Below are 7,950 nucleotides of genomic sequence, written 5' to 3'. Positions count from 1 at the left end.
GAATCTTTAGAAGTATAACTAGTTTTTGTGAAAGTGGCTATGATAAATGTTGAGGCCCAAGAAAAGAGAGAGAACATGGAAGCTAAAAGAAATGCTCTGGTAGATTATGTCACACAAGCAGCCTTAACCAAGGTTAAAACCTTAACTAAAAACACAAAGTATTTAAAGAGGTTATTATAAAATATCAGTGATTAGCCACTGATTTTTGCACCCTTCATTCAGATAAATTCTGGTGCTACCAAGATGTCTACTAGCTGGTATGAGATTATTCAAATAAATATTAGCTAAATTTCTCCATGAAGCTGCTCCTTATTGTATATGTAAACTGATTACTATCTTAAATCAACATTTGTGAGAAAATTAAAAAATATATATATCAGGTCATTTTGGGGTTACATGTCACCTGTCAAGAACATAATTCTGGAAAAAACTGTAAAGGTGGGGTGTGACCAGAAACCAAACCTTCAAGGGCCCCTTGAAAACCTTCAGATGGGTTTTATCAAACTTCCAGCCCCCATGGGATTAAGTACATTTTAGCTAGTACATACCTATTTTCAGGGTGTATTGAAGCATTCCTTTTCAAAAACTACAACCTTAACAGTAGTAAAGCTGCTGATTGATTTTTAATTTTTAACCCAGGCATATGAACTTTTATACCAAGTGACTGTAGCACATATTTGAAAAGAATTATAGAAAAACTCTGGGCACTGTCCCTCACTGTCCACCTATGGTCTGCTTCACCACTTGCACCCCTGCCACTGTCCAACAGAAATCCTTTGATTACACAAAGTCTTTGGACAGATTAGGCCAGCGCCCAGGGCACTGGCTCCTCATCTCACTTGGGCTTACGTCAAAGCTGTAAAATTTGGTGCAGGTGCTTGAGCCTTAATGCTTCAAGGAGTAGACCTTTTGCCTGATGCTGTAGGCATTACTGTGGGGCCAAAGAAAGGAATGATGATTATTGAACACAGCAGGGGAAGTCCAAAAGTAACAAAAGATGATGTGACCATTGCAAAGTTCATTGACTTAAAAGATAAATATAAAGACATTGGTATTAAACTTGTGCCAGATGTCAACAATACAAATGAAATGGCTGATGATGGCACCACCACTGCTACTGTATTGGCACTTACTATTGCCAAAGAGGGCTTTGAGAAGATTAGTAAAGGTGTTAATCCAGTGGAAATCAGGAAAGGTGTGATGTCGGCTGCTGATGCTGTATTTTTTAAATTTAAGAAGTAGTCCAAAGCTCTGGCAACCCATGAAGAAATAGCTCAGGTTGTTACAATGTCTGCAAATGGAGACAAAAAAATGGGCAATGTAAGTTCTAATACAATGAAAAAGGTCAGAAGAAAGGCTGTCAAAGAGCATCACCACAGTAAAAGATAGAAAACCACTGAATGCTGAATTAGAAATTATTGAAGGCATGAAGTTTGATTGACATTACATTTATCCATACTTTATTACTACAGCAAAAGGTCAGAAATGTGAATTCCAAGATACTGATGTTCTATTGAGTGAAAAGAAAATTTCTAGTGTTCAGTTCATTGTACCTGCTCTCAAAATTGCCAATTCTCACTGAAAGCCCTTGGTCATAAATGCTGAAGATATTGATGGAGAAGCTCTAAGCATACTTTTTTGAATACACTAAAAGTTAGTCTTCAGCTTGTACCAGTCAAATCTCCAGGTTTTGATGATGATAGAAAGAACTACCTTAAAGACATGGCTATTGCTACTGGTGGTTCAGTGGTTGGGAAAAGACTGACTCTAAATCTTTTTTAAGTATTTTTATTGATTATGCTATTCTATTTTTCTCACTTTATCCCCCCTCCACACTGCCATCCCAACCCTCCACCATGCCCTGCCCTCCGTTAGTTCATGTTGATGGGTTGTACATGTAAGTTCTTTGAGTCCTCTGTTTCCTATACCATTTTTATCTCTCCCTGTCTATTTTATGCCTACTAATTATGCTTCTTCCCTATAGCTTTTCCCCCTATTCTTCCTTTCCCCCTCCCCAATGAAATCTCTCCATGTGGTGTCCATTTCTCTGATTCTGTACCTGTTCCAGTTGTTTGCTTAGTTTTTGTTTTCATTGTTTTTTTCTTTTAGGTTCATTCATTGATAGTTGTGAGTTTGTTGTCATTTTACTGTTCATATTCTTGATCTTCTTTTTCTTAGATAAGTCCCTTTAGTATTACATGTAATAGTGGGTTGGTGGTGATAAGCTCCTTTAACTTGACCTTATCAGGGAAGAACTTTACCTGCCTTTCCATTCTAAATGAAAGCTTTGCTGGATAGAATAATCTTGAATGTAGGTCCTTGCCTTTCATGACTTCAAATACTTCTTTTCAGCCCCTTCTTGCCTGCAAGGTTTCTTTTGAGAAACCAGCTAATAGTTTAATGGGCACCCCTTTGTGGGTAACCCTCTCCTTTCCTCTTTTTTTAAAATTTTTATTTTAATTGTTGTTCAAGTACAGTTTTCTGTCTTTTACGCCCACCCCAGGCCACCCACACTTCCCTCCCCATCTCCCTCCTTTGTCCATTCCCCCTGGTTTTTGTCCATGTGTCCTTTATATTTGTTCCTGTAAACCCTTCCCCTTTTCCCTTGAAATTCCCCTGAAATTCCATCCCCCCTCCCCTCTGGTCACTGTCAACCTATTCTTTATTTCAGTGTCTTTGGTTATATGTAGCTTGTTTGTTTGTTTTGTTGATTAGGCTCCTGTTAAAGGTGAGATCATATGGCATTTGTCTTTCACTGCCTGGCTTATTTTGCTTAGCATACTGCTTTCTCGTTTCATCCATGCTGTTGCAAAGGATAGGAGCTCCTTCTTTCTTTCTGCTGCATAATGTTCCATTGTGTAAATGTACCATAGTTTTTTGACCCATTCGATTATTGATGGGCACCTAGGTTGCTTCCAGCACTTGGCTATTGGGAATTGTGCTGCTATGAACATTGGGGTGCATAGGTTCTTTTGGATTGGTGTTTCAGAGTTCTTAGGATATAACCCTAGCAGTGGAATGCCTGGGTCAAAAGACAGATCCATTTTTAGTTTTCTGGGAAAATTCCATGTTTTCCACAATGGTTGTACCAGTCCACAATCCCACCAACAGTGCACTAGGGTCCCCTTTTCTCAACACCCTCTCCAACACTTGTTGTTTGTTGTTTTGTTTATGATGGCCATTCTGACTTGTGTGAAGTGGTATCTCACTGTGGTTTTAATTTGCAGCTCTCTGATAGCTAGCGATATTGAGGACCTTTCCATGTGTCTCTGGATCCTCTGTATGTCCTTGGAGAAGTATCTGTTCAAGTCATTTTCCCATTTTTTAATTGGGTTGCTTGTCTTCTTGGAGTGGAGTCGTGTAAGTTCTTTATATATTTTGGAGATTAAACCCTTGTCTGAGGTATCATTGGCAAATATGTTTTCCCATATGCTTGGTTTTCTTTTCATTTTAATAGTGTTTTCTTTAGCTGTGCAGAAGCTTTTTATTGTGATGAGATCCCATTTGCGTATACTTTCCTTTATGTTCCTTGCTCTAGGGGACATATCAGTAAAAATGTTGCTGCATGAAATATCTAAGATTTTTCTGCCTATGTTCTCCTCTAGGCATTTAATGGTGTCACAGTTTATATTTAAATCTTTTATCCACCTTGAATTTATTTTTGTGTATGGTGTAAGTTGGTGCTTGAGTTTCATTTTTTTTCATGTAGCTGTTCAGTTCTCCCAACACCATTTGTTGAAGAGGCTATTTTTACTCCATTTTAAGTTGCTGTCTCCTTTGTTGAATATTAATTGATTATAGGGACTTGGGTTTATTTCTGGGATCTCTGTTCTGTTCAATTTCTCCATGTGCCTGTTTTTATACCAATACCAGGCTGTTTTGATTATAGTGGCTTTGTAACACAGTTTCATGTCAGGTATTTTGATCCCTCCTACTTTATTTACTCTTCTTTCTCAAAATTGCAGCAGCTATTTGGGGTCATTTATGGTTCCATATAAATTTGTGAAGTGTTTGTTCTATGTCTGTGAAATATGAAATATTCCATATACCCAACTGCTTTGGGTATATGGACATTTTGATGATGTTAATTCTTCCAATCCATGAACACCATGTATGTTTCTATTTCTTTGTGTCTTCTTTAATTTTTTTCTTCAGTGTTGTGTACTTTTCTGAATACAGGTCTTTTATTTGTTTGGTTAGGTTTATTCCTAGGTGTTTTATTTATTTATTTATTTTGCTATAGCAAATGGGATTTTTTCTTGATTTCTGCTTCTGCTGTTTCATTGTTGGTATACAAAAATGCCTTTGATTTCTGGATATTGACTTTGTATCCTGCTGTTTTGACAAATTCATTTACTAGGTCTAGCAATTTTTTGACTGATTCTAGGATTTTCTATGTACACTATCATGTCATCTGCAAACAGTGACAGTTTTGTTTCCTCCTTTCTGATTTGGATGCCTTTTATTTCCTTTTCTTGCCTGATCGCTGTGGCTAAAACTTCCAATACTATATTGAATAGATGTGTTGAATGTGGACATCTTTGTCTTGTTCCTGATCTTAGTGGAAAAGATTTTAGTTTTTGCCCATTGAGTATGATGTTGGCTGTAGGTCTCCCATATATGGCCTTTATTATGTTGAGGAATGCTCCCTCTATTCTCACTTTGCTGAGTGTTTTTATCATAAATGGGTGTTGTACCTTATCAAATGCTTTTCCTGCATCTATTGATATGATCATGTGATTTTTGTCTTTGCTTTTGTTTGTGTAATGTATTACATTTACTGATTTGTGAATATTATAACATCACTGCATCCCTGGAATGAATCCCACTTGGTCATGGTGTATGATGTTTTTAATGTATTGTTGGATGTGGTTTGCCAATATTTTGTTGAGGATTTTAGCGTCAATGTTTGTCAGCGATATTGGCCTGAAGTTCTCTTTCTTTGTTGTATCTTTATATGGTTTTGAGATTAGCATTATGCTGGCTTCATAAAAAGAGTTTGGGAGTCTTCCATCATTTTGGTTTTTTTTTGAATAGTCTGTGACTCTAAATCTTTAAGATGTTCCACCTCATGACTTACAAATAGTTGAAGAGGTTATTGTGACCAAAGATGATGTCATGCTCTTGAGAGGAAAAAGTGACAAAGCTCAAATTGAAAAATGTATTCAAGAAATCATTGAGCAGTTAGGTATAACAACTAGTGAAAATGAAGAGGAAAAACTAAGTGAATGCCTAGCAAAACTTTCATATGGTGTAGCTGTGCTGAAGTTTGGTGGGACAAGTGATGTTGAGGAGTTAACAGGCAGTGAAAGGCAAATACCATATAATATCACTGTTAAGTGGAACATAATTAACAAAACATACAACCAAGCAAAATAGAACAAGAGTCATTGAAGGTAAGAAGAAACCATAAGTAACTAGAGAGGAGGTGGAAGGGGATAATGGGGCAAAGTGGGGAAGGGTTTTGAGGAAGAACTATAAATTGCACATGGACAAAACCAAAGGGGGGTGGAGCCAGGGGAGGGTGATGGGGATGGCTGGGTAAAGGTAAGTGGTGGAAGATAAATGTAAACAGCTGTACTTGAACGACAATAAAATAATTTTAAAAAATAGTTAACATATTATCTCAATGCCACATGACCTCCTGTTGAAGAAAATATTGTTCTGGGAAGGGGTTTTGCTCTGCTCCATTGCATTCCTGATTTGGGCTTATTAACTCCAGCTAATGAAGTTAAAGAAATTGGTATAGAAATTATTTTATAAAGCACTCAGAATTCCTGCAATGACCATTTCTAATAATGCACATATTGAGGGATCACTGATAGTTGAGAATGTTATCCAAAGTTCCTCAGAAATTGGCTATGATGCTATGCTTGGACATTTTGTGAATAAGGTGGCAAAAGGAATCACTGATACAACTAAGGTTGTAAAAATTCTTTATTGGATGCTGCTAGAATGGCCTCTCTGTTAACAACAGCAGAAGTTGTAGTCACAGAAATTTCTAAAGAAGAGAAAGACCCTAGAATGGGCGGGATGGGTGGAATGGGAGGTGGTGTGGGAGGTGACACATTCTAATTCCAGAATTATTAATGAGAATTGTGATAGGAAGCTCAAGGCAATGCTCCTCACCTATAACTTCAGAGATGCCAGTTAAAGGAAATGACTGCAGAAAAGTCTTGCTAATATTTTAGAGGATCACTACAACCATCAGTTACTGGTTTCAGTTGACAACAGACAATGGTATACAGCTGTCATTGTCCATGCATAGAGATAATTTCTTTTCTTTTTATTTTTATTTATTTAATTAATTGATTTTTTTCACATTTTTATTGTTGGTCAAGTACAACTGCTTCCGTTTCCCCCACCACTCTATCCCATGCCAGCCATCCCCACTTCCCACCCTTGATCCTTTTCCTCCTTTGGTTTTGTCCATGTGTCCTTTATACACGTTCCTGACAACCCTTCCCCCTTTCCCCCCATTATCCCCTCCCACCCCCCCACTGGTTACTATCAGTTTGTTCCTAAGTTCAATGTCTCTGGTTATATTTAAATGTAATGGGAAATATGTAGAAGGCAGGAGACCTCACTTAAGGGTGAAATGCAATGGTGGCTATGTCATCAAGATAGACCAAAAAACTACTATCCTATTAAAATTCTTCCCCTCTAGCTTTTCTCTAAAAAGTGGCAGGACTGTAAAAATGTGCATTATTTTCTGGTAAATTACAATGAAAATCTGTGTATTTGTCCATGAGAAGTTAAAAGATTCATACTGATTTATTTCATTACAATAAACACCAGAAAAACTAATAATGCTATGCCATTTATTATATAGCATCGTCAACCTTTTTATATGTTAAACAAAATCCTCACGGTTTGCTAATGGTATATAGGCCTTAAAACCTTTACCCAATAATGTTCATTTTTTTCTAAAATAGTACAATCTTCTTGTGACTGCATGAGTGGTCTGGTCTTTAAATCTTCTGTAAGAAAATAATCAGAAGTGTAACCAAAGATCTGTGGGATTTTATTTTCAGAACAGATAACAAAAAACAAATTAACAAACACTTGCTGCTTATGTACAATTTAAAAGGCTTCATCCTGGTCATGTGTAATAGAATGAATATATGAGCAGGCATGTTTATACCTGGTACTTTAACAAGTCAAACAAAATACAAAGTTGGGAGTAGGTACACAAACCACAAAAATCTGGATTAAACTTCCCTCCTAGGCTTTATTTTGTTTTGTTGTAACTGGATCTCTAATTAAATTTCTTCTTTAATTAGCTCCTGGAAAACAAGAATTAATCCATTGGAAAGGAATAGATTTAAAAAATGTTAATACTTTCATTAGTAAACCAGAAATGAACAATGTTAATTACATTTATGTAACTGTCAGTGGTTTTCTTTCCCCACAACTCCAACATCTTTCTCCTTCTTCCTCCCTTCCTTCCTCTTTCCCCTGGTTTTAGCCTTTCTTCTTCTCTCCCTTTTTTTTGTCATTATCTTTTATTTTTTCCAAGTTTGAGATCTACTTTTACCTTGTCAAATGAATAGACGTATAATAAAGTACAGCAGTACTTTGAAGAAAGGAATTCCATATGACACCAGATTCAAGCTTATAGTTTTAGATTCAATTGCATTTAACAATAGTGTTTAACTGTATCTGAAGTACTGCAATCTTTTGGTGATTACATAAGTGGTCAGTTTCATAAATCTTCTTTATGAAAGTTTAAATGATTGTTAATTAGGCTTAGTGTCTTACTTAGGTTATATAGTAGGGTACATCCCTGGAATTACACAGGACTATTCAATGCCAACTGCCCATGCCTAGATATCCTCACATAAAACATTCTCATGATTCTATAGCTTTGAATGTACATAGCATATTTCACTGTAAATCATAATTTACCTTCTTTCTGTACTTCCCCACTACATGGATGCTGATTGGTTG

The 7,950-nt window shown here is 36.5% G+C and overlaps 1 pseudogene; it reads left to right on the top strand.

Moving 5' to 3' along the window:
* Positions 1 to 396: 396 nt before the first annotated feature.
* On the top strand, positions 397 to 6,075 carry LOC114496993 (annotated as a pseudogene).
* The last annotated feature ends 1,875 nt before the right edge of the window (positions 6,076 to 7,950 follow it).

Source organism: Phyllostomus discolor, chromosome 5 (assembly GCF_004126475.2).
Source record: "Phyllostomus discolor isolate MPI-MPIP mPhyDis1 chromosome 5, mPhyDis1.pri.v3, whole genome shotgun sequence".
Lineage (NCBI taxonomy): Eukaryota > Metazoa > Chordata > Mammalia > Chiroptera > Phyllostomidae > Phyllostomus > Phyllostomus discolor.
The sequence above is the reverse complement of the archived record's forward strand: the minus strand, read 5'-3'. Positions and strand labels throughout refer to the sequence as shown.